The 26355-nt window shown below is 37.7% G+C and overlaps 1 protein-coding gene across 9 annotated transcripts in view; it reads left to right on the top strand.

Annotated features, from left to right (window-relative positions):
• LOC115943924 (uncharacterized) overlaps positions 1 to 26355 on the top strand; it is a 126984-nt gene that overhangs the window by 54330 nt on the left and 46299 nt on the right. The window contains exon 6 of one of the 9 annotated variants that reach the window (XR_004078492.2): positions 1528 to 3833. The exons of the other annotated variants lie outside the window; for them this stretch is intronic. The gene's annotated coding sequence lies outside the window, so the exon portion shown is untranslated. Of the gene's footprint in view, positions 1 to 1527; positions 3834 to 26355 lie in introns of those variants that run through there. 9 annotated transcript variants of the gene reach the window in all.

Raw genomic sequence — 26355 nt, 5'->3', positions numbered from 1 at the left:
CCTTCTTCAGCCTTGAAGTAGCTATTTTGTTTGCTTTTCATCAAGGCTTTTTCTTCCCCACACTCAGAATTAGATGGCAGCAGTTTCTGGTGACATTGGCCCCTAACTTGAGTTCTTGAAAATCTGAAACACTAGTTCTGAAGTATTTCTGCACCGAATCCCCATGGGATAGCTACACTCAAATGACTCACAAGGATAGCTGTACCCTTCAAACCACTTTAAGGCATTTCTTCCTTTAGATTGTGGCAATAAGGGGAGTGCAGGAATTAGACTCCTTTCCAACAGCCACGAGAATACCACCTGACATTTACAGAGTGTTGCAGCTTTTCAAAGGACACTTAAATGCATTGCAGAGAGAGGCAGGAGAGTGTAATGGTCAAAAACTTAGGCTCTGGGGTCAAGGTGACATATTTTCAGTAATGTACAGGCTCAGTTTCTTTATCTGTAAAATATTAATAAGAGTGCCTAAGTTGCAGCCTTATTATAAAGATTAGATGTATGTAAATAACTCAGCTGTGTGGCTGCGCCCTAGTTAGCATGCAGAACTGGGAGCTATTATTGGTACTACCATAATGCAGGTGGCCTTTTCACCATTCGTGTTTCATATATTTAGACCTTAAAATAGTCATTATAGATTTATTGCTAATGCACAGAATTTAAAAAAAAATCCACATCAGAACTGAAGTCCCTGGAAAATTTGCTCCACGTTCCTGCCAAGGGAGCACGAAAGAATAAGACAGGCAGTAGAACCATCCATGACCAAATAAACCACATTCTCATTAAAAGCTCCTCCAAGATCATGGATTCCAGCTGACATCTTCTAAATCATATCTTCAAACATGGTGAACACGGGCTAAAAACATTGAGGTTATCAATTTTGAACTGGGGTCTAGCATTTGTATAGTGCTGACAGAGCACCAGCTAGAGCTGAAACAGATCAACTATGCTTCCTATTTCCGTGCTCCATGCCATCAGGAACACCTTCTTTACGATCTTTTTCGAAGGTGCTAATTCACTAAACAAACAGCACATGTTACCCCAGGCACCAAATCCTTCAGGACGTTCCCAAGTTGCCCATATTCCTTGGGAGAGTTTGGGGGCCACAGAACGCCCAACAACTGTTTCAGAACCTGCCACCTGGCGTGCCAAAGAATTATGCACAAGAAAACCCTGGCGGGAAAATGCAAGATGCTAAACTAAGCATCTTAAAGAATAGATGTGAAAGGACTTAACAGCTTTAAACCACCCAGCAAAATTCAAATTAGAAATGGATAGGTAGTCACATAAAGGATTTGAATTAGAATACAGAAATAACATGCTGAAGCCTGACATTCTGGTGTAGCAAAGCCATTCACTGATTCTGAAATGGAACACTATTCTGATACACTACATTTTATAGAAGTCCCAAATGCCAAAATTGGAACTTCGACATGTATGAACGAGGGGGAATCCTTTAAATGATAGGCTCTCCTTGAGCATTTAAAAATATGACAGATCTAAAAACTTATATACATGTATCTTTTATAGGAACACATCACATTTGCGGAAACTCTAAGCCAAGGTTGCCCTGAGTGAGGGCGGTCAAGGAGAGCAGAGGAGCCTCGAGCACCGCGTTCTCCGTCTATTTACAGGTTGAAAAGGACAAAGAAGGCAACACCTGGACTGAATGTGCCTGTGCCTTGGTGTCATTCCAGAACTTTGAACCATTTACTTTTTTGTTTTCTCCCAACCCTGGCCACAAATACTTTCTTTTCTTATTAGCTTTTCATTGAGAAAACTTGAGAAAGAAGTGAGACTTCAAGAGATTGAAGTGTGTTAAGTATGTCCACCCAACGTGTTTAAGAATACTCTGCCATTTTGCAATTTCCATCCTGTCCTTCCTTTATGTCTATTACTATGGCTTTGGGTCTGGTGTTAACATGTAAAATGTGTGTGTGTGTGTGTGTGTGTGTGTGTGTTAAATGGTTCTATTATTGGAGAATAATATTTCTGAGATGGCATCTCGGGTGAGGTCATATTCTTTAAGGAGTTCTACTAATTATCTTGGTATGTTTTGCCTGAATAGAGAGAAATACGTTTATTCGCCAAGGTTTTCCTGACAAAACTGTAACTTTCACTTAAAGTTTGCTTTTCTCTGACTCTTAGACACCTCCTCCTTCCACCTCCATAAACACACACACACACACATTGTACAATTCTGGAATGTCATTTTTTTAGAGTCTTCTAAATCTTTTAACTCTTCTCTCTTTTTCTTTCTTTTTAAAAAATTCCCATTTTTCCTTCTTTTCCCAGGACCTGTATGAACCCCACCCAGAGTGTCTCTCTAATCCTCTTGTTTACTGCTCTAGTCATGAAATGTAATTTAATTTATTCAGTAAGCTTTTTTTTTTTCCTTCTGAGAATCTCAAAAAGGAAAAGTCATGAAAATTGCTTCTATTGGTCAGAACTTCCACATGTGTCAAAGCTCTGATCAGGAAAGAGAAGAGAACCAATCTTTCTTTTACATGGGAATTGAATGATTTATACAAATTAATTTGAAATTTGCGACAGAAATAAGATCCCTGGAATTTTTCAGGTTTTTTTTTTTTCCTGAAAAGAACTAGTTCTTGAGGATATCATCTGGAACAGAGAGTACATTGTTGTTGTTGTTGTTTTTTTTTAATAATTATGAAGATGGCCTGAGTAAACCTCTGGTTCTAGAAAATTCCTTTTTAGAGTTACTGTAAATATTGAACAGTGGTTCATGAGTCATGGGGATAAACAAGTTTTGCACAAGTTATTCACATGTGCCTCAGTGAACAAATTTTATTTCAGAAAGGATATGCCCTATAGGAGTTAAAATTATGGTATGCTGGGAATTCCAAGATGTCACCCGAATCTGAAAACACTATTGTGATGCAGTACTGCTACCATCTGCATTTTTGGGGTCTATTTTTTTTTTGACAAGGAATCTGAGTCTTCTGGCAAGCAGGATGCCATGTCTTGGTGACTTCCGCCTGAGAGCACATGCACAGCTTCCTGTTTTGGTCTGATGGCTTCCCCTGGGCTTTCATAGATGCAAAATTACTCACACAGAGATGGGTTGCCCATGCAAAAAAGTAGGTGTCTTATTTTTGGAAAGCTTTATTTCACATTATCGTTGTCGTTTTATTCTACTAACTCTATTTCCTCTTATATTTTACACTAACACTTAAAATGTCATTTCAACTGTCTGTGGGAAATACTTTTTTTTTTCTCTCAGGTTTATTGCTCTTGTTCTCTATTTTCCTTCTTCTCTCTTGGTCCTGCTCTAATACTACTACTTCATTTGCTTACAATATTAATGACCAGCTAAAAATGTTTTATGGTGTACATTGTGAATTCATTGGGTCAACCATTTAAAAATATTTGTGAGCCTTTCCTGTCTCCCCATGTATATATACCCTGGTACAAAGATGCCTCAAATGTTCATTTTGCTTTCAAATGGTTTACAGTTTGGGTTGGGAGTTATACTTACAGAAACTGTAATACAAAATAAAAAATGATCAGCTCCTAAAAAAGGTAAAGATGAAGTACTGTGAGGAATTTTCTCATGTACCTTTTTGACCATTGCAGATCTTCCTTTGTGAAGTGTCTGTTCAAGTCTTTTGCCCATAATTTCCCATTGGATTTTTTTAAAAAAACTTTGAGTTGAAAGAATTGTTACTATGGTCTGGGTGTAACGTCTTGTATGTATGTATTTATTCCAGGACTTGGCTTGTTTATTCATTTTCTTAAGGTTTTAATTTTGATGAAGTCCATTGTATGTCTCTCTCTCTCTCTTTATATATATATATATATATATATATATATATATATATACACACACACACACACACACACACACACAAAATATATCTATAGATATGTAGATTTTTTAAGTTAGTGCTTTCTGGGTCCTGTCAAAGAAGTTTCTGCCTTCTGTAAAGTCATGAAGATAATATTCCTGCTACTCCCGTGTTTTCTTCAACGTCTAGGTTTACATCATCTATCATAAGGGAAATGTCGTTAGGGAAATGCAAATCAAAGCCAATGAGTTATCACTACACGCTCACCAGAATGGCTAAAATTAAAAAAACTGACAATACGTGCTCAGTGTTGGCAAGGATGTGGAGTAACTGGAATCATCACATACAGATGGTCCCCAACTTTCGATGGTTCAATTTAATTTTTCGACTTCACGATCAGGCAAAAGCAATATGCATTCAGTAGAAACAGAACTTCAGATTTTGAAATTTGATCTTTTTCCAGTTAGTCGTACATGGTAGGATCCTCTCTCGTGCTGCTGGGCAGTGGCATCCAGCCCGCAGCTTCCAGGCAGCTTCCAGCACTCTAGTTGAGAGCGCACAACTGATATGCTTACAACCATTCCGGTCACATAGGACCGTTTTGCTTTTTGCTTTCAGTACGGTATTCAATTAATTATATGAGCTATTCAACACTTCCCTATAAAATGGGCTTTGTGCTAGAGAACTTTGCCCAATTGTAGCCTAATATAAGTGTTCTGAGCACCTTTAAGGTAGGCTAGGCTAAGCTTTGATGTTTGGTAGGGTAGGTATATTAAATGTATTTTCTTTTTTTTTTTTTTAAGATTTTATTTATTTATTTGAGAGATAGAATGAGAGACAGAGAGCATGAGAGGGGGGAGGGTCAGAGGGAGAAGCAGACTCCCCGCTGAGCAGGGAGCCCGATGCGGGACTCGATCCAGGGACTCCAGGATCATGACCTGAGCCGAAGACAGTCGCCCAACCAACTGAGCCACCCAGGCGCCCTAAATGTATTTTCAACTTAGGATATTTTCAACTTACAATGGGTTTATCAGGAAGTAACCCCATTGTAAATAGAGAATATCTGTACTGGTAGTCGGAATATAAAATGATGACATCATTTTGGAAATCAGTATGACATCTTCTCATATAGATAAACATACACCAGACCTATGGGTTAGCACTCATGCTTTTAAGTTTTACCCAAAAGAAATGAAGACATATGTCAACAAAAGGACTTGTACAAGAATGTTCATAGCGTCCTTACGCATAATAGCCGATCATTCATCTGTCAGTAAAAGAGTAGATAAACAAACACTGATGTATTTATACAGTGGAATATAACTCAGCCATAAAAAGACATAAAATACTGATATACATGAATGATATGGATTATTCTCAAAATGTTCAGCTAAGGAAGCCTTCCACAAAAGAGTGTCTGCTGTATGATTTCACTTATATGAAATTCTGGAACAGATAAAACCCTTTTGGGATGAAATAAATCAAAGCAGTAGTTACTTTTCAGGGTAGAATGACTGGAACAAAGAAGGAGGAAACTTTCTGGGGTGATGAAAGTGTTCTATGTTTTCACAGAAGTGTGAGTTGACACAAACGTGTGAATTTGTCAACACAGTGAATGTGCACTTAGGATTTCTGAATTTCATTGTATATAAATAATACCTCCATAAAAATAGTGACAAAAGGCCTGAAGGGCCAAATTGAGCAGCTGATTGGTTAGAAATATGACATTTGGGTTTAAGAATGGTTTCCGTACTCAGAGGGCCCTGGATTCAAATCATAGTTCTGAAAATTAATAACCTTATAAGCTGGGGTTAAGTAATATAACTTCCTTGAACTTCAGTTTTCCATTTGCAGAACTGGAATGATTTCTTCTTTCAAGAGACATTGTAAGAATGTTTGTAAAGGGCTAATCACAAGGGCTGACATAATGTGTTAAATTAATGTCACTTGAATAATTCTCCTTTCTGTCCCTTCATTTTTTCTTGTTATTATTGAGTGAAGTGTCAGATATGATTGTGAGGTTTTGAGTTACAGTGTTTGGGAAGATGGTAAGTTGTTAACAGAAGTACGAACGCATTAGCAAGGTCATACCTGAGAGACAATATAATGGGTTCTCTTTTGAACCTAATGAATTTGAGTGGAGATGTTCTGAATGTAGTCGGCAATAATGGGTCTGGAATTTGGGAGAGAAATCAGAAATGGAGCTTTGGATTTGAGCTGTGATGAACTGGTAAGCCAAATCTCCAGGGGTCAGGGAGAGCTCTGATATGCGGTATTTGCTGATTTCCATGCTGTGAATACTTCCAGCAAGGCCAGTTTCAAGTTACTAAACCAGTATGCAGAATTCCTGAGTATTTACCAATGAGCTTTCTCCAGCTGGTGCCTGCCGGCTCTAGTATTCTAGTAGATCTGAGTCATTTGCTGAAACAGAACAAGGGAGAGATACGAATCTTTTCTCATCTTGTACCAGGTCCTCTTGCCTTCAGAATAACAATATGTTTGAGTTCTTTTGCTGTGAGTTCCCATTTCTGAATGTGTCTCAGTGGCTCACATCTTTTTCTGCTGTAGAATGGAAATACCTTATCATCTTACGTCCACTGCTTTTAAAGAGGGCCTCCGCAGCACAGTGGTTTACCCACTCTCCTGTTGACATGATACAGTTTCTTTATCCTTTTTTAATACAGAGGCTGCTCTTTCCAGGGATATCCAGCAGATGTGTGAACCTGGGGAGGGTTCAAGCACAGCCTCATCCTGTAGAAGGGCAACTCTTCACTGTCTCAGGCAGCTTCCGCTGCTGGGCTCCTGCCTCACTTAAGATTATAGTTCCTTTCTCCCTTGCTGGAGAAGAAAGGAACACTTTCAAACTAAGTTCTTCATCTCTACCTCCCATCCCATCCCCCACCCAGTGCATAAGTCTGTTTTCGCCTGAACTGCAGGTGTAGACCGGGTTCAAGTCTCTTTCCATGGGCTGTTGGAACGCTGACAAACCATGGGATGAGGCTAAGCTCATATTTACTATAATTGAACTGTCTGTAGCAATAAGGACATTTTGTCAAAAGCGCATGGGGACTAATTCTTAACCCCCAGACCAGCTAAGATGCTCTGTTAAATGTACATTTCCAGAAATTTTTTGTCCTAAAAATAAGTATTTTTGCACAGATGTTTCTTTTCAACATTATTTATTACAGAAAACTAAATTAAAACAACCCATACACCCACATTTCTGTAGTAAAATATGACATACCCATTTAAAATAACATTATGTACTTCCTAAATTTATTTATGAAAATTTTTTTATTCACACTATATACTGATCTATTTACCATTTTAGTCTGTTAAAAATGTGGAAAGAGAAATCACTGGAAATAAGTCTCTCAAACTATTAACAGTGATTTTTTTTTTTCTTATGATCAGATTATGGGTGGTTTCCTTCTTCTTCACTATGTACTTACGAGCTTTTCTAAATTTTCTGCACAACAAACAAAAAACGTCTTTAACAAATTCTTAGGACTCCAGAGATTGCCCTTGTATTCCAGTATCTTTGGTTTATCCACTCTAATTTTTTAAAGCTAAAAGTCCATTTGAAGTACACAGTCAAAATATTTCTAAAACACATCAGACACATGTTTTGTGTCATAAAGTTGAGGGTCCTTCAGTCATGCACTGTAGTAGCATTACCTCTCTGGTTATTTCCTTCTACACTTCAAGAAAGGAGGGTAGTTACAAAAATAGGAGCCTAAGCTTTCTTCACTGCAGAGTCATTTTGATTTGTAGGTAATTCAAATCTTCAAACCTTCAAAAATATGTATTACTATATTCTTGAGTTATATTTTTCCAAAAGCAATTTTACTATGAAAAATTTCAAGCATACAGAAAAGTTGAAAGACTATTACAGTGACTACTCAGAAATCCAGCAGCTAGATTCATAATTAACATTTTAATATGTTTGCTTTATCACATATCTATTTGTCCATCCATCAGTCCGTCTTATTTTTTGATACATATCAAAGTAAGTAGCAGACATAAAGACATTTCACTTTTAAATACTACGTCATGCATATCTTTAGCTAGAATTCAATCTTTTACATTTCTTGTCTTTCAGGGTAAAATCTATATGCAATGGAATATGTAAATCTTAGATGATCATTCAACAAGTTTTGACAAATACATATACCCATGTCACACAAACTCCCAGGAAGTCCTCCCATGTTCCTTCCCAGTAATCCAGGCACTGACCCTCCCAGACCCGACCATTGTTCTGATTTGATTCTACCAAATAATTCTTTTTCCAAGTCTAGAACTTCATATGAATGGAATCCTGCACCATGTAGTCTTTTGTGTCTGGTTATTTTCACTCAGCATGTTTTTGAGATTCATCTATGTTGTGTTTCTTGTACAAGACTTTTGTGGACACCTGTTTTTATTTCTTTTGGGTAAATACCTAGGGGTAGAATTGCTGAATTATAAAGTAGGTGTATATTTAGTTTTATAAGAAACTGCTCAACCTTTTTCTAAAGAGGTTGTACCCTTGTACATTCCCACCTATAATATAGGAGTCCCATTTGCTCCATATTCTTGGCAACATTCGGCATTGTCTGTATTGTCAGTCTTTTTACTTTTATTTTTAAAAATTTTAGTCATTCTCATGGGTATATAGTAGGTCAGTTGTATTTTTAAATGTGTAAATACTTGCTTGGTTTCTTTGTTGCTCAAGTGGGAAAAAGGCTACAGCCGAGTTTTAGTCCGAGAGACCTGGCCTCACTGAGTCTACAGAACATTGAAATTGCACAGCTCCAGCATTTTGTAAGAATTGATTTATCTCCCATCTCTTTTCTCAACATTTGAGAGGTATTTACTATAGGCTCCCTTTATAATTATCCCCAATATGATTGTTGGCCCCCTCCTCCTAAGTCCTTCTCTTCTGCTTCTCCTATGTCCCATTCTCCTTGGACCACATGGAGTGTTTACAGAGTTGCTTCATAGATTCCCAGTGTCTCTGTCAGGTAACTTGTCACATGCTTCCTTAAGATATAGGGGTTTGTGTCCATCTCATGTCTCGTGTCTCTTCTCTCTTCTTAATCTATAGACACTTTGAAGAAAGGACAACATTTAATTTACCTTTGCATCGTCCCCTGCACACAGTAGGTGCTCACTGGACATTTATTGAATACGTGATTGAATGGGAGGTGATGCAGTAGTTTTGAGCACAGATCTGGGGGCCAGACTCCACTACCTATCAGCTGTGTGATGTCATACCTTCCCTGAGCCTCAGTTTCCATTCAAAAAATGAGGATAATAAGAATACCTACCTTACTGAACCAAAGTGGGGATTAATGAGATAATTTTTAAAAAGATTTATTTATTTATTTTAGAGAGAGAGAGATAGAGATCATGAGTGGGAAATGCAGAGGAAAAGAGAGAAAGAATCCCAAGCAGACTCCACGGCAAACTACTGTACCACCCAGGCACCCCCTAGGTAATCTTTTAAAAGTGCCTAGAAGCATGCTTAAAGCAAAGTAAATATATACAAATAAAATTAATCCAACTCTTCCTTGACTCTTATATACAAGATCATAGAAAAAAACTGACTTTCTAAATCTATATCCGTCCCACGATAGGAAAAATTTCCTTAAAAAAACAAAACAAAACAAAACAAAACCCAACCCAACAACAAACAATTGCAAGCATTTAACCCAATGCTACTTCTCCAAGTATTCTAGCCATGTTATTCAGAATTCAGTGAACAGTCATTTTAACTGTAGTGATTCTATAACCTTTGATCATATGACTTTCACCCTCCAAAGTTTTAGACTAACCATATTGGTAGCATTTTTTTTTTTTAAATCTTGGGTCTTACACTGTCTTTCTTGAAGTGCCTTGATCAGATCTGCAATATTGAAGATGTAAACTTTATTCTCCTGTCTCCTTTAAATAGAAGGATAATTAAATTCTTAATGGTCCCAAATATTATTTAACTTGTCTTACATTCAATTGCTTTATATGAGAAAGGGATGCGTCTTTAACAATAAAGTGAACAGGAATTATTAACAGTCTTTATGGTCAATAGGACCTACCTGTTCTGAAAAGTCATGTCATACAATCTTGAAAGAAGACTTAGGGATTTTCTACTGGAAGGATTTGAAAAAAGAGACCTGGAAGGGTCGGTCCTGAGAGCAACTTCCTAAAGAGGAAAATGCCAAATGATATCCCCGAATCTGTTAAGTCCCAGTGATAGTATGATTCTCTTTTTCTTGACGGGGCTGGATTCCATAAGGAAACATTTTGTTTTCTGGAGTCAGAATGCATGTGTCTGTCTCCATACAACGTGGAGAAAACATGCCCATGAAATCCAAGGAGAGCATTGACTACTGTGGCCTGTTAACATGTTTCTCTGCGTCTCCTCGGATGAAAGATTTCAAATCTCATCATCAATGTGGTGAGAAGTATTGAATTGGAAAACACTAATACTGTCTTTCCAGATCAATTCGTCCTCGGATGGTCACCTCAGAGCAAGAGAGGAGATATTAATGGTCACCTTGGCTGTTTTCCTGTGACCTCCAACATGCCTCACATTTTAAATTGAATCCAGATTGGGGCATCTGGGAGCAGGGAGTGGAAATCCACAGGGTGCAGAGTAGAGTAAAGGCTAGATGTGTCCACTTGGTATTAAAAGAATGCTTTGCAAGCAAAAAAAAAAAAAAAAAGGCAACGGTGTTCAGTAAAAATGAGCGTCGTTTTCCCCTGCTCCGGCATCTGCTTGCTTTCACAATGGCCACAGTGTTTTCTTTACCTGGTAGGTGGCCTCTCCATGTATCGATGAAGCACTGCGTGAAAATGTGCCTCCTTATGTCGGAGGGAAATTTGCTTGCACTTCTTTCCCCTGCTCTTCTGTGCCTCCCTTTGTTCTAATCATACACGTGAGGAGAAAAGCCAGTGATAGCAGCAACCATTTTCTTCTCCAGCCACTTTTTTGGAGTTAATAATTCAAACGGATCTTTTACAAACTCTCATTTTATTCTTAGAAATGGCCTTATTGCTAACAGTCTGCTCTCCAGTTGTACTTTATCAAGCAGCAGATCTGTTGTAAAATGTGATGACTGGATTTCATCTGTTTTGCCACCCCCTAAGAATTCATTGCCCACAGTGCTTCGACTGCTGTTCTAAGAGACTTTTTAATTTTTGTGGTACATTGATTGATAACTGGGCTCCCTGGTAACATGGCCTTCCTTGAATAGGACCGCTGTTTTCTAGGTCTCAGATCCCCCGAAGACGCTACATAACTCCCTGTATGAAACAAATCTTCACACCCTAAGAGTAATATCCCCAATCCCCAAGTGAGCAGATAACGCATGCAAGTGCCTTTGGTATCTTCCTGCCTGCAGGTGACACAGATATGGGAAGGGAAGGTCCCTCAGGTCTTAGGTATGATGGAATCAGAGACACAGAAAGACAAACAAACCAAATGGGAAGACGGGCCACAATTCTGAAAAGTTGTCTAAATTGGTCTCTATCAAGTAATAAAATCACAGGTACTTCTTCCCTCCTTGACTAATTTTCTGTTGCTTTCAGGTGAACTGTGTAGAATCCCTGCTAGGTACCTTCAAATTAAAAAAATAATAATAGCAACAAAGAGGGGGGGGGAAAAGGAATTTGCAGAAAGGAGAATGGTAAAAATCAGGAAAACAAAGGGCAGGAGAATCAGGCAAAAGGATTTGAATCACCAAGCTGTGGGACCCATGTTTTTATGAAAACCTCATTTTTAGACAAAACTTCACATAATTCTCTTTGATATATCAAGGCCAAGAGACTTCATGTTTGCATATACCTCGAAGAAGGGGACAATGATATAGGTCCTAATAAAATCAACACTACTGAATAGTGAATTTGCTAGTCCACTGCATGGAAGAAAGCTGGGGGTTTGGTAAAACTTTAGCAGGTAATCTTGCACAAGACAAATTCTTAGGAGCTTATCATGCCTAACAATTTGGGTGAAATCCATTTCTTTCCAATTAAGTGCATCCAGTGACTAATACATATGGAAGTAATGTTAAAGTTGGAAGGTCACGAGTTATAGTTCAACACATTACATTGCTTTGGTAATGATCAGGGATGGTCCTCCTGTGGTCATTCTTGTACCCATTCCCAGAGCAACTCTTACTGCGCCTATCTTCTTTTTTATCGGGGGTAAGTGAGATGGGTTAGATAAAACTATCTCCTTAATTTTTGGCATTGTTTCTTCATTCCACCAATATCCTTTGAGCACCCACTGTGCTTCTGGCACCAGAAGTTGGGGATTCAGTAGTTTTCTGAATAAAACAGAAAAAAACTTCTGCCTTCATGGATCTTGTATTTTAGTGAATGAGACAGGGAGTAAACAAAAGATGTAAGCAAACTAAATAACATAATTGATAGTGATAAGGGCTAATAGTAATAAAAGAGGGAAAGAAGGGAAGTTTTAGAATCGGTGAGGGTAGCAGCCTCACTGAAAAAGTGATTTTAAGTAAAGACCTGAAGAAAGTGAAAGAACTAACCACGTAGGTATCTGAGGATTGAGTAATCTAGACAGACAAAAAAGCAAGTGCAAAGGCCAGGGGCTGGGGCGTGCCTGGCATTTTTGTGGGGAAAAGGAAAGCAAAGAGGCTGGGACTACTAGAGTGGAATAAACGAGGTGGGGGGAGTTATAGGAGATGATGTCAGAGGTAATGAAAATCAGACCATGTAGGACCTTGTAAATCATAGAAAGGACATTGGCTTTTGCTTTGAGTCCCATGGGAAGCCATTCAAGGGCTTTGTGCAGATGACTGAGATGATCCTTTTAATAAGATCACTCTGGATGTTAATGTTGACAAAGAATAGGTGGAAGAGGGGCAAGGGCATATGGAGGGAGATCAGTTAGGAGGCTACTGAAATTATCCAGACAGAACTGTATCAGAGTGGTGGTAGTGGGGGTGGTAAGCAGGATACACTTTGAAAGTGGAGACAATAGGACTTGATAATGGCTTTCAGAATAAGAGTAGAGCTGGGTATGCCACCAGGATATTGATCTGAATAACTGGTAGAAGGAGATTCAGTTAAGATGGGAAGGACTGGAGAAGGAGGGTGAGAGTGTGCGTGTGTGTCTACGTGTGTGTGTGTGTGTGTGTGTGTAAAGATCTGATTTGGGGCATACTAAGAGCGATCTCTTTATTAGATATCCAAGTGGAGTTATCAAGTAAGAATGTGGACATGTGAGTCTGAAGTTGAAAGAGAGAGGCCAAAGTTAGAGATAGAAATTTGAGGATCATCAGCATATAGGTGATATGTAAAGATCTCATGAGACTGGATGAGATCATTTAAGTCACTTCTTTGAAAAGGGGTTTGTGGATCGAACCTTGTGCTTCAGGGAGATAAGGAGAAATCAACCAATGAAACTGAGAAGGAATGGTTAAAGCAAGTACGATGTTCTGGGAAGCCAAGTGAAGAATATGTTTCAAGGTAGAAATAGTGATCAATTGTGTCAACTGTTCTTGAAAGTTCTAATAAAATGGGAATCATCAGATAGGATTAGCCATTGCATTTAACAATATAGTGTTCATCAGTGACTTTGAGAAGAACTTAATTCTGTCAGGCTCAAGGTCTAAATAATCCAAGACACCTCATCAACCTCTATGGCTTAAGTAAGTAAATAGGTTCAGATGTAAACAACTTGTTCAAAAGCAGGCTGGAGTAAGAGAACAAGATATTGAAGAAGAAAGTTCTAAATTCTTTACCTGCAACATCCTATAAATAAAAGTATGAAAATAATGTGATATTTAAAACAAACAAATAAGCAAACAAACAAGCAAATAGAACATCATCCAGGTAGGATTACCATAAGTAATAGGCTTCAACAGAAACCATGACAATGGGGGAAAGAGTCCTCGTAGAAACTCTGTGTGTGTGCCCATGCGCATGTGTGTGCTCTGTTTTCTCAGTGTATTTGTCATGCTGTGGCCTTGGCAAGAATAAGAGCTAGAGCTAGGGAAAAATAAATAAGTGATTCCTTCTCTTTTGGAAAAAACAAAACTAGTCTAATGTACGTGGTTAAAAATCCTTTCTAAAGTTATCAATTTAAATGTAAAAATTCAATTAAAAATGGGTGGGGTTGCAGTTGTGGGACGGTGGGGATTTGGTAGAACATGTACTTAGGGTGGCAGAATTGGGGATGGGGGATGGGATGAGCTTGGCCAAAACAAGAGCACATCCCTTCAACTTTTAGAGAGACTCAAACTCAGTGTGATTGGAATAAGAATTGGGAAAAGGGAGAGAAATGGAAGGGAGGGATCAGATTAATTTTAAAATTGGAAAAGTGTAGACCTTTGCCCCATGAAACGCAGGAAAGGCAAATGCATACGGAAAATAATGATGATACTGTTTTACAGATTTGGAATTGCAGTTTTTGGCAGTCTCAACTAATTGAAACACAGTTTTTTAAAAGAAAGCTGCCACAAAGCTCATGTAGTATAGGATAGACCTGGTACTGCCTCGCAGGGCAGAGGGGAACATTAAACATACTGATTCCTACTGGTTATCTGGGTGCCCCTTAAATTAGGGCCAGTGGATTTATTGACTAATTGCTGACAAATTCAAGAGTTGGGAGCAATGGGGATAATAGAAGCGAAGATGAGAGATGACCCATGAGAGAAACAAGTTACTTACTTTAAGTCTTTCAAATAACCCCCTCGGCAGTGCTGAGATACATTAAACCCCCATGCCTGGTGGTCTCTGCATCTGGGCTTTTAAGCCAGCTTAACCTAGTCCCACACCTCACGTGCAATGACTCCAGGGACTGGCTGGTGGTGTGAGTGCTCTTCGCTGTTCTTGCCCTGAATCTGTCTCTGGGAGACCACCAGCTCTTCTCTTCCCACTCCAGCTCCAGAGTCTGTTTGTGCCTGTCTTTTAGGGAGTTGGGCCTATGTCTCTTTTTCCAGGATGACTCTCGTAAGAGGCCTGGTTCCAACTTCACAAGACCCTGTCTCTGGCCCTAGCTCTCTTGCAAGGGAGGGGAGGAGATTAGACACGTTGAGACCACATTTTCTTAAGGCAGAGCATAATTAAGTCCACAGGCTGGGAAGTTTCCTTCCTTGTAGGCTCAGTAGTACAGAAACAAAATGAAGGATGGCAAAGCAATTTCTAAAGAACGAATAATTGCGAATTATTTTGGAAATGCATGTGCCACCTGCTTAAAACCCCGTTTACTTTTGGTAATCCACTAAATGATTCACTATGCACCACAGTTTGTCTACAGTGTGATGAGTTAAAGAAGTTGCCCTGTTTGGAAATTTTTTCCTGTTTGGGAACATTTGTCCACGTGAGCTGAAAATCACTACTATCTTCCTTGAACTGAGGTATTTGAACAATTTGCACTATAAAGAAGTGAGAATGATAATTAAATTGGAAATTGTCTTAGGTCGGGATCCCAGAAGCAGATCCTGAGATGAGGATTTGTGTACAGGTGATTTATTTAAGGAAGTGCTCCCAGGAGAAATCAGTGAGGGAGTGGGGTCCTCCAGACAGGAAAAGGGAAGAAGTCAAGCAACATGTCTGTTGCAGGCCAAGCCCCTTAAGGGGGAGGCTTCAGCCTGTTCCTGCAAAGGGATCCCTACAGTGGAAGTTGAGTAGTCTACCACAACGCAACAGGGAGGAGGCTGGGCTCTTATACTCTTGCGTCACCAGTCGCTGCTGAGACCAACCCCAGGGCCATGTACACTCCCAGGGACTTCTGCTCCAACAGCCCTAGGCTAAACCTCTAAAGGAGAGTCCTATGCAGGAGGCCATTGGAAGTAAAAGCCACCAGTGCAGGAAGGAATGCACAGAAATGGTCAAAGGAATTCCAGAGGGTCTGGGTGAGGCACTGCAGTGCTTACACATCATAAACGTTTACGGAGCCTTTGCAAGTGCCAGGAAGCTTTCTTTTCATGTAGTATATCATTTAGTTCTCAAATACCCCCATGAATTATCTCTATTTTATATACCAAGGGACTGAAGTGTTAAGTAACTTGTAAGAATGTTCCATAAGGGTAAGTGACAGAGCCAAGAGTCAAATCCTGTTCTATCTAAAGACCATGTCCACAGTTACTTTTCCCTCCTCTTATATTCCTTTCTGGTCACTTATTATATTCCTTATTACTCCCCTCTTTTCTCTCCTCCTATCATGTTCCAATATTCCCTTTGGTTATATATTCCTTGACAAAAGTGTGGGGTTCGGTTCAGAAAGGGATGGGAGAATTTGGGACAGGGTAAATAGAAAAAGAGAGAAGATAAAAATCATTCGTAATCAAAAAATATTATAACAAATGAGTGGGGAAAATTCTATGTCCAGAAGAAAGGAGGGAATCTAATAATGATCTTCAAGTTCATGAAGGGTTTTAACCCAAAATAGACTGACCAGCTGTGCTCACATAACTACAGAGTAGAATAGAAAAGAAACCTCCTTGCTTTTGTAGCAGGAGGATTTAAGGTTGAGTTTTAGGGGGTTCTCCCTTGTCTTCTTTCCTATTGAGCACTAGAGTGAAATCCTATAAACTCAAATTGGAAAGAAAAGAAAAAGAGAAGAAAAGCAAAGAAAGGTAGAAAGATGTGAGCCCAGCTTGCCACGCCATGCAAATGTATGAGATGTTACCTTGAACACAGCTGCTTCACACCTGCAACCTTCCACAGAGGGGGAACTGTGAATTTAAACAAACAAACAAAAGCAGTAAACTTCACCAGAGCCCAGGATGCTTGGGAACCTGATGGTCCTCCAGAAACTATCATATTGTTTGTGCCAGGGGAAAGATACATATTGATCTGGTCTGGTAGTTTGCTTCCCAATGAAAACACTTTGGTTTTTTTTTTTTTTCACTTTTGTGGTTCCTTGTCTCCTAAAGAAAAAATCTCAAATGCTGTTCCATATATGTAAAAGAGCATTTTATGGAGAAATACAGAGAAATAACATTTTTAACACTACAGTGTGGCATAGAGCCAATGACTGGGTAGCAGAGAGAATGGACTTGGACAGCTTATCTTGTGAAGTGTTATGTATCTTTCACTAATCTGTTGTTTTGTTGTTCTCTGTCCATCCACTGCTCCTGCCCCCGGGGGCGGGGATTTTCTGTGTGAGATGTCCATTTAGATTTCTTAAATATTTCAAAAATTATATACTCAATGATGCATCTGTGTGGTATGTCCTGCAGCCAGACTGAACTATCTCACTATTTTATAATAGAGTACGTGCTGAAAATTCATTTAGTAATGAATTTGTCTTTGAATATATAAGAACATATTCATAAGATACATCCTATATCAATATATCCTATATCAATATATCATATTCATATCTTATGAATATCTTTCCCATAAAAAGTTTGACGTGAATGGTGGATGGACTTATGATTTGGGGTTATCATTGTAATCCCACCTGTGAAGGTACTATTTTTCAGCTACACTGTGGACTTACTTGACACTTCTGAGCTGGTTCAGAAACTTGGTCACCATTCAGATCATTATTTCTCTGGAAAAGTGAATCCCAGTTTTGGATTTGTGACCCCAGGAATATCTCCATCCTAATAATACCTCTCAGTGGAGGTTTGAAAGGGAATTTTCTACACACAGGGTGAGGCCAATAAGGGAAAGTCAATTGTTCCCTGAAATCCATGGCTGCTTTTGCTGCAGCCAGAGTGGTGATTTGTTCTCTATAAAAGAGAATACCCTACCTTCCATTTTAATAGCAGCCATTCACAGGACTGAAGAATTCGTACAAGAGTAACAATTACTATGACTGAGACCTTAGTATGTATCAGACACTGTGTCATTCACTGTATGTATATTATCTTATGCAGCCTTTATAATAACTATAAAATAACTATAATTACTGTCACCATTTTGCAGAAGAGGAAACTGACTTAAAAGAGTCAACTTGCCTAAGGTTCTAAAAGTAATAAATGATGAAATTTGATGGAATCAGAGCTCTAGACTGCCTAATTTTAAAGCCTAATCATTTCATGGATATTGTGGTGGATATTTGTTGGTTGCATCCCCGATATTCATTCTCCTTTCCCATTATTTTCCTTAGGAAAATTTAGCCCTCACTACCTGTCCCCCATACTGTACCACATCATACCATAGCCATTTAGATTGTGTGGAATTGAACTCACCACCTGCTTTAAGAGTGAGCCCAGACTGGCTTAAACCAACCACTATATTTTATTCCTCTTCACCATTCCTCCTGCCTTATTTTCTGGTTCAAATATGAGTAGGCAACTCAGTCAGACCAGTGAAATAGAATGAGAGGTTTGCTAGTCTTCTGGGAATGAGAAGCTCCCATCTTTAACTGTGTTCTAGAAGGATATGAAGTTCTGAAACGATGGTAGCATTTTCTTATTTGTAGGAGAGAGCATGGTTCTACTGGGGTAACCACTATGTAGTCTGAGTGTGAAGCCACTGGGGCAGAAGACATAGGTCAGAGAGAGAAGGGATTCGGGTTCATACTGGCAATGATTGAACTCCTGGATCAAGCCTTACCTGAAGTAAAAGCTGCTTCTGGACTTCACTGCAAACTTACTTGCTCAAACTGCCATCTGTAATTTGAGTGACTCTATAGGTTTTGTGGTACTTTCACCACAAAAAAGTTGTGACCCAGGCATTGCCCAGGAAATGTACCTTCATTAAGAACCTTTACATCTTCCAAACCTCTGGTATGATGAAATTGACTCCCAGAGCCACATTCCTGAGACAATTCAGCAACCTAATTAATGAAATTAAAATACACTCAGGCTATTCTTGCTAAGTGAGAAAAGATGTCCACTTAAAATGTACGAAGATTTTGAACAATACAGAATGAAAACAAAGAATGCGTTGGTTAATGATCTTAAGTTAGACAGAAAAAAACTTAATTAAATGATGCTATTCTCTGATTATTCTAGTTAATCAGAGTTTTAATTTCATAGGAATAATAAAATCTGGGGTCTGGACTTGTGTTTGAGAAGCAAAATTTTCAAATTATTTACATACGTTTAATTTAAAACTGTATGTACACATTGGTTTCTCATCCGAGACAATATATTAATATATCTTAAGCAAAGTATATTTTCCTTTCTCTTGATAATTGCTCATTTTGCAAAAATTATCATTGGTCCCTTCCCTTCCATGTGGTAAGAATACATAACTATAGTTCTCAAGGTGTTAAATGGATCACATATAAAACCAAGTGTTTATCATCATACTCTAAATTAAGCAACTGAGAGACTCTGTGAGGGAAAAAAACAAACAGCACAGAGAAAACAGGAAGGTGGACAAGAAGTTGAGGCTCATTTTAAAGGTCATTTCACTGGAAAACAAACAAAGTTTAAGCTTAAGGCCCTTACTTGCTGGGGCCCCCTTCTAAGGCTGTGGGACGGACTCTGGTGATGTGTTCTTATAGCTGTAGGCGTTTCCAAAATTTTCAAAACCAGATGTTTTAATTGCAATTGGTTAAGACAATTGTCTTTTCTCCCCTCTAATCTGTGCTGGCGTATTATATTCTACTTAGGCTTGATAGCATTGGAGTAACTACAGAAAGTTTGGGGATCTGGCTAAGGGAAAGTTCTATTGGGGCTGCAGTTCAAGAGGGTTGTATTTATGTGTGTCACAAAGACTTCCATATTTAGCATCGCAAGCCATCCCAGTATAGGATCACCTTTCAGGAATAAACCATTCAGTTAACTGTGCCAACTCACCAGCCATTGAATCAAGAACCTTCAGGTCAGAAATTTTATCCTGATGTGAATGGATGCTAAGGTGTCCAGCACTGGAAGTATCTACATAGTGAGGAGAAACTCAGGTTTCTATGGAAATTCTTCCAATTATCAGAAATGTAAAATTGCCAGAGGAGGATTCAGTTCTTATCGATATGAGGTCAAATGGGAAGTTTGCTTTGGTCAAGACTATAATACATAATGCTGCCTATATAATTACTAATGCTATAAGCATGTCAGTAGAGGAAAGACTGAATTATCTTTTTATTTTCTTATAGGCAATATTATAAAATTGTCGTGAGAGAAATGAACAAAGATTTTGCGCAAAAAACTGTTAAGAAATGTATTTAGCGGTGAATTAGTAAATATAAACACCATTTTAATAAATTTTGTGTAATTTGTGATATTTGTCAGCTTTTCAAAATTAGAAAGATTTTCTGGTTTCTTATTCTGTATTAATATTCAATTCTGAGCCTAATTTAATATATTATGTTTTTCTTTTCTTAAATTAATATCCTCAAATAAACATTCTTTAGGCCCCAAACACTTGGATCTGACCTTGAACTATTCAAGCTTCAGGTAAGAAAAGAATTAGTTCAGGACGCCCGGGTGGTTCAGTTGGTTAAGTGTCCAAGTCTTAATTTTGGCTCAGGTCATAATCTCAGGGTCATGAGATCGAGCCCCACATCACGCTCAGAGCTGAGTGTGGAGACCGCTTGTCTCCCTCCCGCTGCCACTCCTCCCGCTCTCGCCCTCCGCCCAAAATAGATAAACAAATAAAAAAGAATTAGTTCAACCTCTAGATAAATCCTGTTATCTCCTAAGGTTACAGTCTGATGACTTTTTGTGGGGTCACCATAGCTATCTTCTCAAGTCTTCATTAAAGGGCTTCTGAATTCCCAGAGCACCTGGGTGGCTCAGTCAGTTAAGTGTCTGCCTTCGGCTCAGGTCATGACCCCGGGGTCCTGGGATTGAGCCCCACGTCGGGCTCCCCACTCAGCAGGGAGTCTGCTTCTCCCTCTCTGCCCACCCCCCACCCCTGGGCTCTCTTTCTTGCACTCTCTCTCTCAAATAAATAAATAAAATCTTAAAAAAAAGGGCTTCTGAATTCCCATATAAAAGGAAAGATCAAGTTTACTTATTTCATATTTAAATTTTTAAAATCAGCTTTACTGAGGAACAACTGATATACAATAAGTAGTGCATATTTAAAGTGTACAATTTGGTGAGTTTTGACATATGTTTGCACACATGAAGCTGTCAACATAATCAAGATAATGGAAATGCCCATCACATCAAAAGTTTCCTCAAATTCCTTTGTAATCTCTTCCTCCTGCCTCTGCTCATGGCCTCCTCCTCTCCCCAGTCAACCACTCATCTGTTTTCTGTCACCGTAGGTTAGTTTGCATTTTGGGGAATTTTTATGAATAGAGCTGAACAGTATGTACCTTTGCGGGGGGGAGATGGGATCTGGCTTCTTTCACTCAGCATAATTATTTTGAGATTCACCCATTGGTTGCTTGTATCAATGATTCATTCATTTTTATTGCTAGGTAGTATTCCAATTGTATTGTTTGTTTATCCATTTTTCTGTGCTGAACATTTGTGCTGTTCCCAGTTTTGGGCTAGTACAGGTAAATGTACTGTGAACGTTTGTGTGCAAGTCTTTGTCTTAGTAAACACTTTAATTTTCTTGGGTAAATATCTGGAAGTGGATTGCCTGGATTATATTTAGGTATGTTTCACTTTTTAAGAAAACTATCAAATGATTTTCAATAGTAGTTGAACTATTTTACATTCATTCCCAACAGTAGTGTTGAGTGTTCCAGTTGGTCTGAATCTTTGGTAACACCAGATATGGTCAATCTTTTTTTAAAAATAATTTTAGCCATTCTAATAGGTCTGTTATACTATCTTATTGTTGTTTTAATTTAATACTGTTGAGGATCTTTTATGTGTTTATGTGCCATTTATATCTTCTTTGGTGAAGTGTCTTTTCAAATCATTTCCCCACTATTTGTTTTATTATTGAGTTTTAAGAGTTTTTTTTAAGTGTGTATTTTGCATATAAGTTCTTAATCAGATATGTGATTTGCAAATATATTTTCTAAGTCTGTAGCTTGTCTTTTCATTTTGGTAACAGTCTATTTCAAAAAGCAGAAGATTTTAATTTTGATGATGTTCAATTTGTCAATATTTCTTTTACAGATTGTGCTTTTGGTGTCATAGCTAAGAAAACCTTATCTAATCCAAAGCCAAAAAAGTTTTCTCCTGGAGGTTTTATAGGTTTAAATTTTACATTTAGGTCTATGATCCATGCTTAGTTAATTTTATGTTATGAAAAATGGATCATACATATATACATAAATATGTGTACATATCCATGAGATATATATGTATATATAAAATTGGGTATATATATATTCAATTATTCCAGCTCCATTTCTTGAAAAGACTAATCTTTCTACTCAATTGCTTTTGAAGACTCGTCAAAATCATTTATCTGTATATGTATGGGTCTATATCTGGACTCTATTCTGTTCTTTTTTTCTATTTGTCTATTTTTATACCAATACCAAACTATTTTAAGTATTGTAGCTTCATAATAAGTGTTAATTCTCTAAATTTGTTCATCTTTTCCCACATTGTTTTGGCTATTCTAGGTCCTTTGAATTCTTTTATTAATTTCAGAATGAGTCAATTTCTTATAAGAAAGCCTGTTGGTATTTTAATTGGAATTGTTTTAAATTTGTGGATCACTTTGGAGAGAATGGATTTCTTAATATTATTGAGTCTTCAGTGAATGCAGTATCTCTCTCCACTTAGTTAGACCTTCTTTAATTATTCTCAGTAATGTTTTGTAGTTTTCAGTGCACACGTGTTTCATGTCTTTTGTCAGATTTATCCCTAATTATTTGATATTTTTTGAATGGCATTATTTTTTAAATTTTAATTTCTGATTGTTATGGTTGATATTTAAAAATACAATTGATTTTTACATATTGATATTTTTTCCTGAAACAATTCCTAAACTCAACAGTTCTAGTTGTTTTTTATAGATTCCAATGGAGTTTATACATAAACAATTATGTTGTTTGTGAATAAAGACAGTTTTATTTCTTCCTTTCCAATCTGGATGCATTTTATTTATTTTTCTTGCTTTATTGCAATGACTAGAAATTCCAGTACAATACTGAAGAGAAGTGGTGCTTTGTTTCTATCTTATTAAAGCTATATTTGAAGTTTTTTAGCTGTATTTTTGTAGATGCCCTTCATAAAATTGAGAAAATTCCCTTCTTTTTCTAGTTTTCTGAGAGTTTTTATCAGGAATGTATGTTGAAATTTATCAGATGCTTTCTTCTGAATATTGAGATGGCCATATAATTTTTCTTTATTTCTCTTGTTTGTTTTGTTATTATGAAATACATTGATAATTTTCTATTGTTAAACCAATCTTGCATAACCTGCCATACTTGGTCATGATGTATTATCTTTTTATATAATTTGGATTTAATTTGCTCAAATTCTGTCAAGTTTTTAACCTGTGATCATGAGGAGTATTGGTCTGCAATATTTTCTCTTGTAATATCTCCCTCTGTTTTTGATAACAGGGCACCTCTGGCTTCATAGAATGAGTTGGGGAGTATTTCTCCTTTTCAATTATGTGAAAGTATTTGTGTAGAATTTATATTACTTCTTCCTTAAACCTTTGATAGAATTATCCAATGAAGCCATGTAGGCCTTGGAATTTCTTTGTGGAAAGTTTTTAAATTACAAATTAAATTTCTTTAATAAATGGAGGGCTATTTATGTTACCTAGTTTTTTCTTAAGTGAGCTTTGGTGGTCTGTATCTTCCAAAGAATTTATCCATCACCATTAAGTTGTAGAATTTATTGGTATAAAATTGTCTTTAATATTCCCTTTGTATTTTGATATTTGTAAAGTCTGTAGTGATATCGCCTCTCTCATTTCTGATATCAACCATTTATATTTTCTTTTTTCCTGATTAGTCTAGAAATCTATTAATTTTGCTCATGTTCTCAAAGAAATTTATGAATTCTTTCAGCTTTCATATGTCTGAACAAAGCTTTATTTTGTTTTCATCTTTGAAAGACCTTTACAAAAGGTATAGAATTCTATAATGACAGATTTTTTTTCTTTTCAATACGCTGCTCCATTGTTTTTTTTCTCTTCTATTATTTGCAACAAAATCTACTGTTATTCTTTCCTTTGTTCCTCTGTACATATCTTTTTCTCTGATTGTTTTTAAGCTTTTCTGTTTATCACTGGTTTTGTTCTATTTGGTTATGCTGTGCCTTGGTATCATTTTCTTTGTTTCTTTAGCTTCTTGGATATGTGTGTTTATAGTTTTTAGCAAATTTGGAAATTTTTAAAAAATATTTTATTTATTTATTTGACAGAGAGAAAGAGGGAGCACACAAGCAGGGAGAGCAGCAGGCAGAGGAAGAGCAAGAAGCAGGCTCCCTACAGAGCTGGGAGCCCGATATGGGACCCGATCCCAGAACCCTGGGATCATGACCTGAGCTGAAGGCAGACACTTAACCAATTGAGCCCCCCAGGCACCCGCAAATTTGGAAATTTTTCATCCATAATTTCTTCAAAATTTTTTACTCCCATCCCCATTATGACTCCAATTATTCATATATTAGACTTCTTGAAGCTGTCCCACACTTCACCAATACTCTGTCCAATTCTTTTTTTTTTTTTTTAATGAGAGAGAGAGTACATGAGAGGGGGGAAGGTTAGAGGGAGAAGCAGGCTCCTTGCTGAGCAGAGAGCCCGATGCGGGACTCGATCCAGGGACTCCAGGATCATGACCTGAGCCGAAGGCAGTCGCTTAACAAACTGAGCCACCCAGGCGCCCCTACTCTGTCCAATTCTTAAAAGTTCTCTCTTTATGTTTCATTTTGGATTGTTTCTATTACTATACCTTCAAATTCACTAATCTTTTCTTCTGCAATCTCTAATCTACTGTTAATTCTAGAAAGTGTATTTTTCATCTCACACATTGTAATTTTCATCACTAGAAGTTTGACATCAATCTTTCTTATACTTCCATGTTTTTGCTTAACTTTTAGAACATATGGAATACAGTTATAATAACCATTTTAATGTCCTTCTTTGCTAACTCTAACATCTGTGGTTAATTCTTAATCAGATTCAATTGATTGATTTATATCTTCATTATGGATCATATTTTCCTGTTTCTTTGTGTATCTGGAAACTTTTTTTCTTTGAAAGAAAAGAGTATTTTGAAAATGTCATCTCATTCTCTCCTGGCTTGAAAAGTTTGTTGTTTCTGTTGAGAAATCTGCCTATAATCTTATGGGGGTTGCATGTAACTTCTCTCTTTTCTCTTGCTGCTCTTAAAGTTCTTTCTTTGTCTTTAACTTCGGACAATTTAAGTATAGTGTGCCTCAGTGTAGCTCTAGTTAGTTTCAACCTATTTGGGATCCTTTGGTTTCTCATGGATCTGGATGTCCATAATATTCTCCAGAATCAGGATGTTTTCAACCATTAGTACTTTAAATATACTTTCTGTCCTCTTCTCTTTCTCTTCTCATTCTGGAATTTTCATAATGCAAATATTGTTTCTTTTCATTGCATCCTATAATTTCTGTAGGCTTTCTTCACTCTTTTTCATCTTTTTTTTTTTTTTTTTTTTTTTTGTGCTCCTCTATTTAGGTAATTTTTAATGTCTTATCCTCCAGGTCTCTGATTCTTCTGCATGGTTGACTCTACTTTTGAAACTGTTGAACTCTTTAGTTCAGCTATTGTATTTTTGAACTCCAGGATTTCTGTTTTGTTTTGTTTTATTTCTTTGATGGTTGCTATTTCCTTGTCAAACTTCTCATTTTGTTCATGCATTGTTTTCCTAAGTTCATTTAGTTGTCTGTGTTTCCTTGTAGGTCATTAAACTTCCTTAAGAGATTATTCTGAATTCCTTGTTTGACATTTCATAAATCTCCATTTTTGTAGAATCAGTTATTAGAGCATTACTAGTTTCCTTTGGTGGTGTCACATTTACATGATTTTTAGTGATCTTTGATTCCTTATGTTGGTATCTGCACATTTATGTAATTGGGCTCCTCTTCCAGACCTTACAGGTTTGTTCTGGCAGAGACAGTTCTTTACCAGTCAGCTCAGTTTGGGTTTCTGGGTGTGTTTGCTGGTAATGTCCTTGGGCAGATGGGGCCTACTATTATGGTCTAATTTTGGTTGAGGCTACTGTTCAAGCTCTGAGGTAGAAGATGGGAGGATGTGTCACTGGCTGAGAACAGTTGGGTAGGACTTTGGCTTTGTTCCTTATTCAAGTGAGGCTGGAGGATGGGCTCTGCAGTTGTCTGAGTTCTCTGGTCAGACTTACTAGATGGTTAGGACTTCATACTATATTTATTTGTAGTCAGGACTATGAATTAGCTTTTTTGCCCTGGTAAGGCAACAGGACAGGACCCAGGGCCTGTATGGCTCATTGTTTGGGATCCAAATAAGGTTACAGTGTACACTGAATTCTCTTGTTAGGTGAGGCCACTGGCTTGCTCTGTAGGCAGGGGAAGCAATGGGTTGTGCTCTCTGTTCAAGTGCCACCGTATGTAAGGCTGTTGAATTGGCTATGCAGCTTTCTGTGTGCTCTGGTTAGATTCTCTGGTTGGACAGGCTGAAGGCTATATTAGTAATGAGCAGGGCTACGAATTAAGTTTCCTGCCTGGGCACAGCAGGAGAAGCATCTCTAAAATCAATAAAGCATTTTATGTCTTAACTGACCTGCACCCCAAGTTTCCTGGCTGGAGAGGAC

Source organism: Leptonychotes weddellii, chromosome 1, assembly GCF_054177405.1.
Source record: "Leptonychotes weddellii isolate Sample4059 chromosome 1, ASM5417740v2, whole genome shotgun sequence".
Classification (NCBI taxonomy): domain Eukaryota; kingdom Metazoa; phylum Chordata; class Mammalia; order Carnivora; family Phocidae; genus Leptonychotes; species Leptonychotes weddellii.
This window is presented reverse-complemented; position numbering and strand designations above follow the sequence as displayed.